The sequence below is a fragment of the Pinus tabuliformis genome, chromosome X (assembly GCF_031772625.1).
Source record: "Pinus tabuliformis cultivar Carrire ecotype Pingquan chromosome X, CPIR1, whole genome shotgun sequence".
Taxonomy (NCBI): Eukaryota; Viridiplantae; Streptophyta; class Pinopsida; order Pinales; family Pinaceae; genus Pinus; species Pinus tabuliformis.
Window position 1 is genome coordinate 806657761 of NC_142308.1, and position 15563 is coordinate 806673323.

Sequence of the window (15563 nt, forward strand, 5' to 3'; positions counted from 1 at the left end):
ATTTTTTTTAAACCCTCTATGTAATTAAACTACAGCTAAACGGGAACTTGCTGACGACAGCAGGAGGCCCCGGAATGGTACGAGAAGTTGATCTTTACTTTGGCGGACAACCTGGAAATTAATTTTTCTATCCAAAGTCTAATTTTTGCATGATTCTATGACAAAAAGAAAGATACGATCACCTAATTAAAGCGGTTGCTACAAGCAAATGGCATTTGCCTAGTGTGCTTATTGCAATTTGATCCTGGCCAGTCTTTCATTATTTTAGCGGTTTCCAACCGAACGCACGAGAACTCTCCCAAACAAAACCCTCGTCTTCACTCCACCTACAAACCGAGGGAGACTGAGGGGTATAATTATTGTTGTAAAAAGGTGGGGCTAAAGGCAGTTTTCCCCTGTGGATTTCTTCAGCACTGGAAAAGATGATCAGCTCTACAGATAAAAAGGCAGCACATAGATCTATTCAATTACAACACAGGCAGATGCATACACCGATCTGAGGAGGTGCAGGAGCTGCTGGATTGGTCAAAACAGTCATACAGATCCAGGCAGAGTGGAGACGAGACTAGACTCATATTTCAATTTGAGAGAGGGAGGAGTGCAGAGTTCGACTCTAGTAGGTATGCATTTCTGCTCTTCTCTTCTTTTTATTATCCCTCTCCAATCTTGATGACAAACACAAGCAAAGAGAGCAGCAAGAGTGTTGAAATAATCTTCTGGAGACCGTTTTGGCTTTTAACTTTATTGGTGTAAGTAGTAATATCTCATTATGCCGAGCAGAACGGGAACCTTTTATTCCAAGTTTATTGAGATGCCTTGAAAGCCCTTTTAAGTTTCATCTATAGTGGGATCCTATAATAAAATACATATTAGCCAGTGGTTTCTGAATTCACTTTATAAAGTGTGTTCTTTTTCTTTTAATACAGTCTTTAAACATCTTCTCTGTCTTTTAACGCTGCTAAGTTCAAGGGTTCTAATCTTACTAATGTACATGGTGTGAGGTGCGCCACTTGCCTGCTCTTCTCCACATAATCTGCAGCGATGAGAACGAACAACATCAGCAAAAGCAGCCAATTATTTATTCACTGAATCCTTGTGAAAGTTCCCCGTACAATGCCAAATTTTTACATAGATGCCCTTCTCTATGTTGTTTTCTGCCATTGGAAAGCACTCGCCTGAGCATGACTAGCCTATTTCAAAGTGACCTCTCCATCTGCTGTAAGAGCTATTCATATTTTAAAGGTTATCCATCTAGTTTACAACGAACTCAGCAGCTAAGATCCGCAGTTCATTGTCATTGTCATTAGAGGGTTAGAATGAATGCTGTAGAGAAGTGGCTGGTTGCTTTCATTAGACGTATAAAAAAGCAGGTACTAAACATTTTTATTTTTATTTTGAATCGTGTCTGTTTGACTATAGGCTACCTACAGATGTTCCACATGTTACATGAAGTTACTGTTGAGATTCTTAGTGGCATTTATCTACTGACTGAAGGTTTATTGAAAGCACTGTTAGCTTATGATTATCATTGTTGACAATTCCATAATCACTGGTCGCTTTTGTGTGCAAGCATTCAGTGATGCCAGACATCAAAGGGGCTTGCCATGGGCAGCACGGTGCCAAATTAGTGTATTGCGGATAACAAACTGTTAACATTTATGCAAAGGCAATAATGATCAAGATAACGCGACAGGAAATTTTATTTGTTAACTGGATACACGAAATTCAGTCTGTCAATTCATGTTTTCGACATGCTTCTATCCGCAGTGTAAACAACTAGCCAATAACACATCTCTCCTATTTTTGTTTCTCCCATCGGCTTAAAATTTAATTCTGATTCAGCGAAAGCAATGGTTATTCTTGTTTAAGATTCTAGAGACAACGATAGCAACGCTTCTCAGGGACACTTTCCGTGCACATTCCGTACGATAGCAACACTTCTCAGGGACACATTCCGTGCACATTCCGTGTTGGGGGGATGCACCCCCTGCTTGCAGGGGACAGGGATGGGGTGAGGATACCCCTTGTATCCATTATTTTGCATGGGATAAATCCCTATCATAGGGGCTGTCCTAGAGAAAAACGGGGACAATGGGAAATCCAAAATTGGCATTATAAGTTAGACTATCTGTGCCAAAATGCAATATTAGGTACACTTAGTTCCCAAATTCATCAAAATCATGATCATCTAGCCCAAGAAAAGTCAAACAAGATCCGCATTTTGTGGTAGATGGTGGAATGGAAGAAGATTCAATAATCTTTATGCAAATGCATTTTCGAATTAAGGGGTGCAGGGTCCTTTCTTTCATGCTAAGTTGCACGATACGGGGAAACGGGTATGAGTTTCCAACACAGGTATGTATATGTATATATATATATATCTTAGGTCATTTAAGAAATATGTGCAATCATAAAGCACACATTATAATTTATTACATTATGATAACATTAAATTGTCCAATGTCAATTCATAAACTATAAGTCTCTAAATTTACATCACATTTACTCATGAATGATGACATAATAAAAATAGCAATATCCAAAATCAGCCACGAAAAATTTCTAATTTCTTGTCTCGTGCTTGATTGGAAGTCTCCTCCCGCATAGTGAAACGGCCTTAGTGCTCTTTATTAAATACAAGTTCCATACCCTAGTACCCTAGGTGCTCTTGATTATTGGGAATCTCCCCCTACATAGAGGGCTTGGTTCTCTTGATTAAATACAAGTTCCATGCCCCAGTACATGACAAAATCCAATGGAAACATTGCAACCCCCCAATCCCGAAATCTAGAAAAAATGATAAGTCTACTGGATTTTGAGTAAGATTTAAAATTCTACTTTTTCCATATGAAATCCAATGAGGGCGAAACCACTCTCAAACATCCTGAGTCATTTCATGGAAATGTTAAAAATTTAAGTAAAAGGATGAAAATGAAAGATAAAGGAGAATGTTTTCATTTTCATCCTTTTACTTTAAGAATTTAACGTTACCATGAATTGCATATCAACACTAGGGCCATAGGCTTGAACATTAGGCTGCCCTACTCAAAAAATTTTGTTTCCAATCTTCAATAGCTCCCTTCATCACTCCTGAATTGGCAGGGAGTGAAAATAAAAAAATAAAACCCAAAAACCAAAAAAAATTTGAAAAAGTTGCTTTATCGCTGAAACATGGCTGTATGACTTGGAAACGTGTTTTAGGCCATACTGGGCCATGTTTCCCCCACGCTAAACGTGGCAGTACGACTTGAAATGCGTTTCCAGGCCGTACCAAACACGTTTCCACGTTTCCGTACTGTCTTTGCCCAAAAACGTACTCAAGCCCAACGTTTCCTGTAACATAGGTTTCATGTATGTTGAAACATCAAAAAAACGTTGTTAATGTGCTAAAAGTTGAAAAACACCCTAATTTCCATCTTCTTTGTGTGAGGTTTGATGGGTTCAATTCCTGTTGATGTTTGTAGCCTAGGCAGGTACTTCTGCACAGGCCTAAGTGTCTGGACATCTAAGAAGTCGCCTAGTAGACCTTGAACCTTAGCAAATTACTTTAGTAATTAAAGTAATTTCTTATATAAGAAAAAAATGAGTTTAATCTAATATAAATTAAACGTTATTTGCATTAGTGAATTAGATGGATTTCAACCATTGATCTCAAGTTATGTGAGATTCCAATCTCGATTGTCAATCACTTTGGAAATTAGGGTTGTGGATGTGGCCATAACCCAAGCTCATAAAAGAAGGGCTAGGCCAAGGGAGAAGAAACAACACACAAAGGGCATAAGGCATTGAGAGAAGCATCTTGGTGGTTGGTGGAGAAGAACTTCTCCTCAAATGTGCTAGGTTCGAGGAGATGCAAGGGGGGCAACAAGGAGAGATAGATCAACCAAGTCTAGGGTTTGCTTAGCTGGATCAGATCCAAATTGTTGTTTGTATATTCCTTAGTTTGGGCCATTTTCCCAGTAAGGGAGCCTAAGTAATTTCTGATTAATGAAATGAAGAGCTGTTCATTGGGCAAGAAATTGTGGGTGTGTGCATGTGTGAGATTGGTTGATTTAATGTGTTTTCGCTGAATATTATTTTTAACTATGTTAAGAACCCAACTGTGCTTTTATTCAGTAGATCTGTGATAAATCTACTAGGAATTAATTGCCACATTGCTCGGTTAAGAAATTAACATTGTACAAGAGCGAAAACTTTGAAGGACCAATTTCGGAATCTTCGGGTGCCTGGTTCATACATGTGTCAAGAGATTGGCTTCAGCCAATTACTGTATGAGGCACTAATATTATTTGTAGAGGTTGAAGAAAATTAGTCGTACATTGTACAACTGTACGATGAACGAAGGAAAATTTTTGGGCTAAGGGATATAAAGTTAATAAAAATAAAAAAGGTAATAAAAGATGGGTCGTTGTGGTGGCCGATAGCTGACCAATCGCTAAAAGAATCAAGACGTCAGAGGCGCGAGGGGTGGTTGTCGTGGTCGATAGCTGCAAACCAACCATCGTTTGGATGTTGCAATCAACAAGCCATCAACCACCATATATCGGTGTGCATAGAGGGTCTAGAGGGCCGAAGGTTCTGCAGATCGCTTTCAACTGAGATCGTGTCTGTTGCCACGGGCACAATTGGACAGAGAACACGTGTGTAGGGGCGTCGGGGAGCTCGCGAGCGGGGTTAGCTGCCCAAGACAACTAGGGATGGGTCTGCTAAATGAAGCCATAATCGTTGCATTCTTGCAAATGTGTTAGGGGAACTAATAACAACACGCGGTTGTGCTGTAAAGCGGTAGAGTGTGAGTCACTGGGACTGTTAATTTTAGGTATCTTCTATGCTTAGAGCAATTTACTTCAATTTTCACAGTTAGCTCAATATCTTTTCCAGATTAGCAATCACGTCAGCATTAAAGTAAATTGCAGATAGAACATAAACATAAATTGCAAAAGACAAGCCAAGACAAGAGGACACAAGATGTGGCGCTACCCAGGGACAAACCCCAATGTGGGGAAACCCTTGATCAATTCTTCTTATATGTTCTTCAATAGTTCAGTATAGAGAGAGAGAGTACATTTACAACAGAAGCCAACACTTTGACTTATCTAAATAAGAGCAGAGATCATCTCTAAGAAGATGATACATGAGGTAGCTGAACTCAGTTGAAGACATGTTGCTTCAACTGATTCTCCAAGGTGATTCCATCGCCTTGCTACACCTATCATTGTGTTGCTTCTCATCATCACGCTACACCTATCGTTGTGCTGCTCCTCATCGTCATGCTGCACCTCATCCTGCTGCACCCATCATCACTATGCTGCATCTCATCATGCTTCACCAATCATGACTGTACCCATCACTGTACTGCATTTCATTGTAGCATTTAATATCACTGTACTATACTAGCAAGTGTTGCACACAACATGCTACACTTTACTTTGTCATGATGCCCATCATTGTGTTGTAGCATTTCACATCATGCTGCCCCTTTTGACAATGCTGTCACTGCTCATAATACTGCACCATGATTGCTTGTTGTCCCATGCAAGCACCATGTCCTTGCTATCCCATCTTCCTTTGCTGCACCATGTGACCTTACTGTCCCATCTTCCTTTGCTGCACCATGTGACCTTGCTATTCCATCTATCTTGTTGCACCATGCGAACTTGCTGTCCCATCTTCCTTTGCTGCATCATGTGACTTTGCTGTACCATCTCTCTTGCTTCCAACACACCATACAAACGTTGTTGTTTGTCACTTCATTACTGCTGTAATTTCTGGGACTGGTTAGGGCACACAACAGTTCCTAACCATCCTCAAATCTGGCCCAAAATTACCCTTATGAAATGCGGCCTACCCTAGTGTGAACCCTCTGCCTCCATGCTAAAGATGAGGGTATAACATGACCCCAAAACAGCCCACGCTGTCCCATGTATCTTTGTTGTAGCTTACGGCCCACACATCAAACCCAAACAACCCTCCTCTGCCTCGACCCTTTAGGAAGATATCTCAACCCTCCTAACAGCAACTCGGCCTCCACATATGACCTTGAAACAACTTCCAAAAACCCACACTGTTATGTCTTCCTTACTGCGACTAGGGTAGGATAGACCTGCGTATTTGGGCAGCGTGAATAGGTCTTCTCCACCGTGCTATGTCTCTCCTTTAGGCAACATAGAGGGCAGGTTGGGTAGTGTATAGAATCAGGGGTCTCCTCCCTTGGACTGCGGCTAGATCATCCACTTTAGGACTACGGCTAGGGCATCCTCCTCCTAGATTTCTCTTCCACTAAAACCCAGAATAAGTGGAGAGAAATCAAGAGTGAGGCAGCGTAGAGGGCAGGTTGGGTAGCGTATAGAATCAGGGGTCTCCTCCCTTGGGCTGCGGCTAGATCATCCACTTTGGGACTGCGGCTAGGGCATCCTTTAGGACTGCCACTAGGGCATTCTCTTCCTAGATTTCTCTTCCACTAAAACCCAGAACAAATCCTCTTCCTAGATTTCTTTTCCACTAAAACCCAGAACAAGTGGAGAGAAATCAAGAGTGAAGTGTGTGTGAAATGACTCTCAAGTCATCTCCTTTTATACTTAAACGTTGAGCACATGTGGGGGTTATTTGGTTGCTGACAGACCTTGATGAATTGCCTTATAACACAAATAAATTTATAACTCCATGAATACTTATCGGAATCAGATGATTTTTAGATCAATCCTACACCTCTTGATGAGAGGGATCCAAGAAAAATATCCGTTGCCATAAATAAGATGACCCACATGGAGTTTGGCCCTATTTGCCAATTTTAACACTCCCTCTCAACTAGGGAGAACTCCATCCGTTGATCCATCTTCCAGACTGTACTATCTCTGCCATCAGTGCCCTGCCCTGCTTTGCTCTACTGAACCATGAAGAAGAAGAAATGATCGAGAATGTCTCATACCATTCTCTACTGACTCGAAGTCAGTTCCATATGAAGAGAGTGTGTCATACCACTCTTACTGACCCGAAGTCAGTTTCATTGATTCCAGATCAATATCACAAGAGAGTGTTTCAAACCACCCATACTGATCCCAGATCAATATCACAAGAGAGTGTCTCAAACCACTCATACTGATCCTAGATCAGTGTCATTGATCCCATATCAATGGAGGTCATCCTAGCATAGGGAGTATGGTAGATACAACGATGCGTCCATCGATAGTACTACTATGGTCCCTAAGCCCATTTCCCTGCTCATTGGCCAGATGAGAGGTACTTCCCATGGGTCCCACACTGCATGGGTAGGATGCCTCGACAAAAGAACCACTCATTGTGTCCCTAAGTCACCACGGGGTATCACAGGGGAAGGCTGAGCCATTCACTCTGTACACAACGTACCATCAGGGGAGGGTGAGTCGCCCTATGGTCATTTGTTGCTCCAAGAAGTATCCCAAGCCCCCCGGAGCTCCCAGATCTCCATGCATGCATCATGCAGGACCCTCATAAGAAGGTCTCTCAACGACTCCAAGTCATTTGGGAAAGTCACAAATTTGACCTTTCCTCGGGGCTTTGACAGAATGTCTACGACCTATACATTAGTCTCAATGTGATGGAGCCTCCTCGCTCATCGACGTAACATATCTCAGATAAGGTAGTATCTGATGTCTATATGCTGGAACAATCATAGAATACAAGATTCCTCAACAATCGAATCCCCCCCTGGTTGACACGGAAGATCACGATGGTATCCATCATGTGTACAAACAGCTCACTGAAGACATTCCACAACCAGGCAACTTCACACGAGATCATACTCGTAGCTATGTATTCGGCCTCAGCGGTGCTTATAGCAACCTATTTCTGCTTCCTGCTCATCCAGGATATCGAGCAGAACCCAAAGAGAATCAGCACTTAGAAGTGCTCTTGAGATCCTCCACATTGCCTACCCAGTCAACATTCGAATAATCAAGCAACTTGATATTTCTGGCAGTGTATCTCAATCCATGAGAGATTGTTCCCCGAAGATATTTGAGAAGATTCTGGTCACCAATCTAGTGAGGCTTGTTGACCACTGGAGTGGCACCTGATGATTATATGAAGACTCCATGCCCAAGGATGATCTAGAGGACACTTGTACCATCAGATATCGTCAGTCAATAGAGTTATTTAACTCTACTTCTATCTTCTCATCATCTTTCTCATACCCAGATTCCACACCCTACAGGGAATTGTAATAAGTGATACTAGTAATGATAAGTTTTGATTCTGTAACAGGCCTAGGATGTTGGGAATCCATCAGCAAACGAGTACACCTTGGAGTGTTTTTTTTATTTGGTTAATTATCCCTTCTTTTTCAGAGGCGGATAATTTTTTAGGTTTTTTCACTCACGTTTTACCCCAAAGCTGGAGTGATGGTTTGAAGGTTGAGCCCCTGACACATATTAGTGTTTAGAGTCGATGTATATTACCATACTAGATCACACAAAAAATTTCGTGGAATTTGGTTAAGTCTAGGTAGTCTTTTTTTAATTTTTTAGATTTCTCGCAGGGCAAAATTGCAAATAAAATTGTATCTAAATTGTAATAACTGTAGTTTAGAGAAGTTGTATGGGGTATGAATAATCAAAATTACACTTCTTACCCTCAAATTTCTACTATGACACACTTTGAGGGGTTAATAATGTGTTGTGGACCTTCAAATCCCACTTTTCCTAAGTTTAGAGGGAAATCTGGCAATTAATTAAGCCATAAATTAAATAAATGGAGAAAAATAAATATCCGCACATGCTAAATGTTGTGGAAATGAGGTGGAAAATTATGGGGGAGTTAAAGTGAAGTCTCAAAGTGATGTGGACTCCTAAAATCAAGGAAAGGACATGTGCTCAAATAAAATCAAATTTCTGGCATTAAATGAAAAAGCTGCGTGGAAATTCGAATTTGTGAAGTTAATGCACATTTGGGAGGATTTGGGAGAATATATGGTGGAGATTTTTGTGGGAAATTGTCCCACATGGGTTACCACCCATATACACTTGTCATTCCACCATAAAATTCGAATTTGGCACATAAGGGAAGAAGAAAATGATGTGCACTTGCCAAAATTCGATTTTTACACTTGGCATTGGAGTTCCATTCAACAAATTTGAATTTATTTTTGGGATTGTCACCTCATGCCACTTGTTTAATCACTTCTACATTGGGATTGGCCCCAATGCCATTTGTCATTGTCATTCTTCATTGGGAGTTGCTCCCAACTCTCTATATAATAGAGCCATGGGCTCTCACATTGTATAATATTGTCACTAGCTATTGTGCTTGTGGAAGCTCTGCTGCCTTGTACACTTTCAGAAATATCAATAAAGACTTTGGGGTTTCATTCATGGGGTGTTCCTCCTTTTTGAGTGATGAATTGTTGAGCATTGGTATAATTCCTTTTACTCATGCCTTGATCTAGTTTGCTTCCATGTGCTCTTGTAGATTTGTTAATGTAGAGCTATCTTGCATTGACATTTGATTTAGAAGTATGCTCTAGGTATGGAATGCTCTAGTTGGTTTTAAATAAATCTCTAGAGTTTCTTATCATTGTTTATTGCTAAATCTAAATGGAACTAATTCTTGATTGAAGTTTTGTAGAGGGAACATCTTGTTGGAATTACAGAATCAAGCGTGAAGGGAAGTCTTTGGAGAGACCAACCCACTCTTGATACATTCTTAAAGGAGCTCTTATTTGTTCTTTGAACTTTCATAGTCTTATCTTACAAAGTGGTTTTGTAGGGATTTCGGCACATAGGTTGTACACAAGCCGACAACTTCTAAATTTAAATCTCGTTTAAAAAAAAACATTGTACTTCATTTCTTTTATTTGCTATTTAAGAGCTTGAAGATGGCTAAGAAAAGACGAGAGTTTACTCTCACTCTTTAGCTTAGCTTTTTGTAAATTATAATTGTACATATATATTTTATTTTGTTGATTTTTCCATTAATACTTAACTTATTTTGCAGCCATTGTTTGGATTGTTTGCTAACTTTTGTGTGGCAGGATTTTGAAGAGCAACTTCCCGCAACATCTAACAAGTGTTTGCAAGACCTTTGGCAAGTGTTGGGGGTTCGATTTCCAAGGATGTCATGAGCCCTTTTGAGGCTTATTTTGGCCAAGTCGAGTTCACTAGAAGGCTGCCCATTTTCCTCTCTAAGCCGTGGGCATTTGGAGGAAACTCACATGGTCACACCTTGTTTCCTTTGCATAAGTTTTGTGAGATCTTGTCACTACTTTCTCAAGAAAATAGGTCTAGTGTCCAAGTTTCAAGCAATTATTGTGAGGACTCTTCTTGAACTATAGTTGAGAACTTTGAAGGGCCCTCTTCTCATTGTAATATTAATAAAAGACCTAACTTGCTTGTGGAAGCTTGGGATTTCTCCCATGGTATCCTATATCCCCATTTAGAGGGAGGCTTCTCTTGGGTGGATTGACATTTGCATGGTTTAAGCTTTCATACTTCATTCACTTGCATGTTTTAATTGGGAATTAACACAACCTCACTATCACATTTCATTAAGTTAAAGTTTGTTACAATTTCGTTTGAGCTTTGCATTTTCTTTCTCATTGTTGCTTGGAGCTACAAGCGTACACTTTACTTTGGGCAATTCATCCTTTACATGTAAGCATTTTATATTCTTAACAAACTTTGATTCGTTTCCATTTATCTTGGTAAATTGTTTCATGAGCACTTGAATACATGCTTCAATTTTATGCTACATTGTTATCTTGAATATTGGAGCAATTTATTGTCTTTGGCGATATGGGTTTCTTCTCTCGAGCCCCAACTGCTACTAGCCTCTCTCCATGGTGAGGTAAGTCTGCTCTTCCCGTCTCGTCTGCTCCCCGTCTCGTCTGCCCTCCTCTCGTCGGCCCTCCGTCCCGTCTGCTCTCCCCGTCTTGTCTGCTGCCGCCCTGTCGGCCCTCTGCCCCGTCTGCTCTCCCCGTCTCGTCGACCTTCCTCTTGTCGGCTCTCCTCCCGTCTCGTTTGCTCCCCGTCCCGTCTGCTCTCCCCATCCCGTCTGCCCTCCTCCCATCGACTCTCCTCCCGTCCCGTCTGCCCTCCTCCCGTCGGCTCTCCTACCGTTGGCTCTCCTCCCGTCCCATCTGCTCCCCGTCCACAGCCCCTGTTTGCAGTCCACAACCGTCGTCCGCAGCCCGCAGTTTTTCTGGGAAGCTGGAGATGGTCCAAAACATTTTGGCGATTTTTGGTGAATCTAATTCGGATCCCCAATTCTGTGGTTCCGACCTGTACTGGGTGCAACGGGGTGCCATTGTAGGGTGCAGACAGTTCAAGGATTACCACAAACTTTCTCTTCAGCCACCATGACAGAGTAGCAACACAACAAGGACCTCGGGGAAGCTGAAACGCCACTGTCCAAAGATTTCAACAACAGAGGTCCGCTGAAGTACTTACAACAGTGCCACAATAAAGATGATAATGTATACAGCCCCACCGACATTGCATTAGAAACAGATTTTGCTTTCTGGACATCCCAAATTAGACAAATTATGAGGAAAATGGAACACCTAGAGGCGGAAAATCGCGGGCTGCGAGCCGACATTGGCACTTTGTCAAACAGAGTTCTATCGGTAGAGGGAGACAACGCATCTATTAGAAAACCATTGCAGGAATACCGAGAACAAAGTGCGGGGCAGAATTTTGACGAGATTTTACAGGCGGAGATCAGAGATCTTAAAGCAAACAGGAGGAAATCAGATCCCAACAAATGTCCTTTAAATAGGAAATGGAGTCGCATATCAACACATGGGCATAGGTGGTCAAAGGAAAGGACAAGACTTCTCCGCTCATAGCGGTGGAGGAAGTAGTGCAGGCAAAGCTCGTGGAGGAAAGAGCAAGAGAATTTAATATTATGGTAAGAGGACTCCCTACACTTCCCCCCTCAACGGACCTAATAGAACTGGGGAACAAGTTTCTATGTGACACTCTCGACATACCAGGCATAACCTTGGACAAAACCTGGATAGGGTAGGACTCTACCCTCTTCCTCAGGTTCCGTGATTACTCGGATAGACTTCGGGTACTCCGAGCCAAGCGGAAGCTATTCTCTCTTCCGAATAAAGTGTTTTTGGATGAAGACCTCACAAGAGCTCAAGTAGCTGAATTGAAACAAGCCAGGGAACAGGTTGCAGCAGCAAGACAGGCAGGGAAATGGGCAATGATTAGAAACCTTTGGGCAGTTATTCGGGACACCTTCCCCCCAGGATGGGCATCTCGTTCAGGTAGCTCCAAATGACGGGCCCGAGCGGAGAGGAGGCGGGGCACGGATTTCTCGGTTCACTGCTGGAATGGTAATGGCTCCTTTTGGTCTTCACCAGGCCTACTTTATGAAGCCCTTAGCTCAGCAGACATCCTCTTGGTTACCGAGACTCATGCGAGCCTAGTCCGACCTCTCCCCGACATTACAGGATACCAGTGGACTGCAGTTTGCAGACAGGAGACACAGAGTTCAGGAGGTGTCAGGGGATCAGGGGGTGTTGCTTGCCTCGTCCGTGATAGCCTCAGGAGTAGAGTATCAGTGGTCGCGATCGATGAGTATGCCAGATTCATGTGGATTCAGATTAGAGCCAGAACATCACCTCCGAGAGACATTTATGTTGCAGCCTGTTACTTCCCACCTATCTCGTCTTCCTACGCTATTCACAATAGCTCAGACAGAGACCCTTTTACAGACCTGTACTCTGACATCACTAGGTTTTCGGCAGTAGGGGACGTCATTCTCATGGGGGACTTCAATGCCCGGACCAAAGACCTCCAGACTCCTATGCACGACTGGATAGAGGATATATTTTGCACTCGGGGGATTGACCCGACCACGATCGGCATGCACTGGACCTCCGAGGATCACTTGGGACCCACCACAGCCTATGGGAGATATCTGCTACAGTTGGGAGAATCTCATGAGCTGGTAATTCTGAATGGCCTACCATGTTTCTCATCCTTGCACTTCTTTACCTGCAGACCATTTGGAGGCGGGGCAAGTGTGGTTGACTACGCTATTGCAAACCCAGATCTCCTCCCTTACATCAAAAATTTCTCGATCACCTGAATCCCTCTCGCAGATCATGCACTTCTCTCACTCTCTTTGCAGTTTGACCTCCCGGATCCATCTCCTACTCTTCCCCACAGCCCTCCCAAGACCACCTTTCGATTTGAGGAGGGTGACTCTGATCTCTTCTCCTCTATCCTCAAACAGATACTCCCATTGGGGTCCCAGTTCGCCTCTCTCAGCTCCGCCAAGGACAAATACCAGTGCGCTCCGATCCTTCCCCCATTCTACCTGTACCACCACCACCTCCTGCAAACCGGGAAATTGCCTTATGAATAAATGGTATGACCAGGAATGCAAGTCTATGCATCAAGACCTCTGACATGCATTCCGGAACTCCTTATCAACATACCCAGACCTCTGTTCAACCTACTGTCGCCTCCTTCGCTGTAAGAAGCGCCTTTTCATTGCCCATAGGAGACAGGTCCTTTCTAATCTTCTCCTTCGCTCCCCTAAGGATTTCTAGGGGACCATCCTTTCCCGGCGCTCACCTACCCCTGTCGACCTTGATCCTGCCTCAATGTTCTCTCACACCTCCAAGCTGTATGACATTCCTGGGCAGCCTCTGATTCAAGTTTCCTCCCCCCACCTCCTGCCACCTTTTCTCCGACAAAGATATTAGAGAGGCAATATGGACAATGAATAGCAGTAGGGCAGCAGACGAAGAAGGCTTCCAGGCAGAATTCTTCAAGCATGGACTTCGCCCCCTAGTAGGATATCTGGTGGACCTTTTCAACCAGGTGGTTCGGGATGGATTTCCGGATGGTTGGTCACACCACATCATATACCTGATCCACAAGTCAGGGCCTACTTCCGACCCCAACAACTACATGACAATCATGGTTGGGCACACATTCTCCAAGCTATATGCTACAGCACTCCACAGGACACTCCCATTTCCTTGAGCAGAGACAACTCAAGGCCAAAGGCCAAGCAGGATTCTGCCCAGACCACCAGACGATCGACCACATCCTTACTCTTCATGCGGTGATCGAGGAGGCTAGGCATCGATCCTCTAAAGTGTACTGCTGCTTTGTAGACTTCCGGAAGGCCTTTGACTCAGTCCCGAGGGAAGATCTTTTCCAGAGGTTACGAGAGATTAGCATTGACTCGACTCTCCTTAAAACTATCATGCGCCTCTATGAGGCCATCCTTGGCTGTCTCCGCATAGTCGGAGGAATGTCGGATTTCATCCGAAGCACCATTGTAGTCAAGCAAGGATGCCCCCTTTCTCCTACTTTATTCGGGATCTATATTGATGAGCTTGAGTCCTTCCTCCGGGAGCATATCCAGAATACAGATGGGTGTCTTCTTCACCAGGTCCTGATTTCCATCCTTCTCTTCACAGACGATATTGCCCTTATTGCCTCCTCCCAAGAAGGCCTTTAGAGACAGCTGGATGCTCTCGCAACTTTTTGTGACCTGAGGCATCTAACTGTGAACTTGGGTAAAACCAAAGTGATTATCTTCAATGGAGTCAAGAAGACCTCGGACTTCCACTTCCTATTAAAGGAGAAGAGATCGAGATTGTCATCACCTACACATATTTGGGAGTTCAGTTTTCAGGGCATCGCTTCAGCCTGCGGCCAACCCTTTAGCCTCAGATCAACAAAGGATATGGCTCCCTAGCCCTTCTGGAGAGGCAGTGTTTCCGACACCATTTTCAGGACATCTTGTCCAAAATGAGCATCATGGACACTTTGATTCGCCACACAGTGCTTTGCGGCTCAGAGATTTGGGGTCCCTCTCTCCTAGAGTCAGATTGGGCTTCAGCGGAGCGGGTCCAGACCCTCCTTTTGCGCCGTTTCATTAGGTGCAAGCAGACAGTTCCCTAACACATCATTCTAGTAGAGTTCGGGGCTCAACCTTTCCGCATAGAGGTGATATTCAGGTTAGTGTCGCTCCTGCACAGACTCCGAGGCCTGGCAGACGCGAGGAAGGGTTGTGGCAGATACCCATATTTAGCATATTGCTCCTCGGAGAACATTGCCCGTATGTAGACAGGCTGATCCAAATGTTGGTACACCGGTGTGACAGAGCTTCTGGAGGCTTCAGGAATCCAGATTGACCATCTCCCTCCTTTTCAGTACTCTCTGAATGCTCCAGGCCACCTCCTTCCCAATCAGCAAGAGCTGAATAAAATCATTAAGGAGGATATTTATAGACAATACATTAAGACTACATGGACCAATCCTCCCAATGGGTTGCGTCCAAAAATGGCCTTCTACGCGAAGCATTGCCTAGAGATCAGGGATGGGCTCATCATCAGACCACAGTACAAGTTCCAACATTGGATGCATGCCCTTAGAATCCCCCTCGGGCAGCTCAGAGTTGGATCTCACAGACTCCGGGTGGATACAAATCACCACATCGAAAGGGCAGATAGGATTTGCCAGCTTTGTCACTTACAGGCGATAGAGACAGAGACACACTTCATCTTCAGATGCCCTGCTTACTACGAGATTCGAGGTCATTTCCATTGTCTCTTC

At 43.4% G+C, this 15563-nt stretch overlaps 1 protein-coding gene across 3 annotated transcripts in view; it reads left to right on the forward strand.

Moving 5' to 3' along the window:
- Window positions 1-210: 210 nt before the first annotated feature.
- The window catches only part of LOC149142243 (dehydrogenase/reductase SDR family member FEY-like), a 168833-nt gene continuing 153480 nt past the window's right edge, over window positions 211-15563 (forward strand). The window contains exon 1 of one of the 3 annotated variants that reach the window (XM_089453003.1): window positions 211-620. The gene's annotated coding sequence lies outside the window, so the exon portion shown is untranslated. The remainder of the gene's footprint in view (window positions 621-15563) is intronic. The other 2 variants (XM_089453002.1, XM_089453001.1) reach the window with 2 other exon arrangements.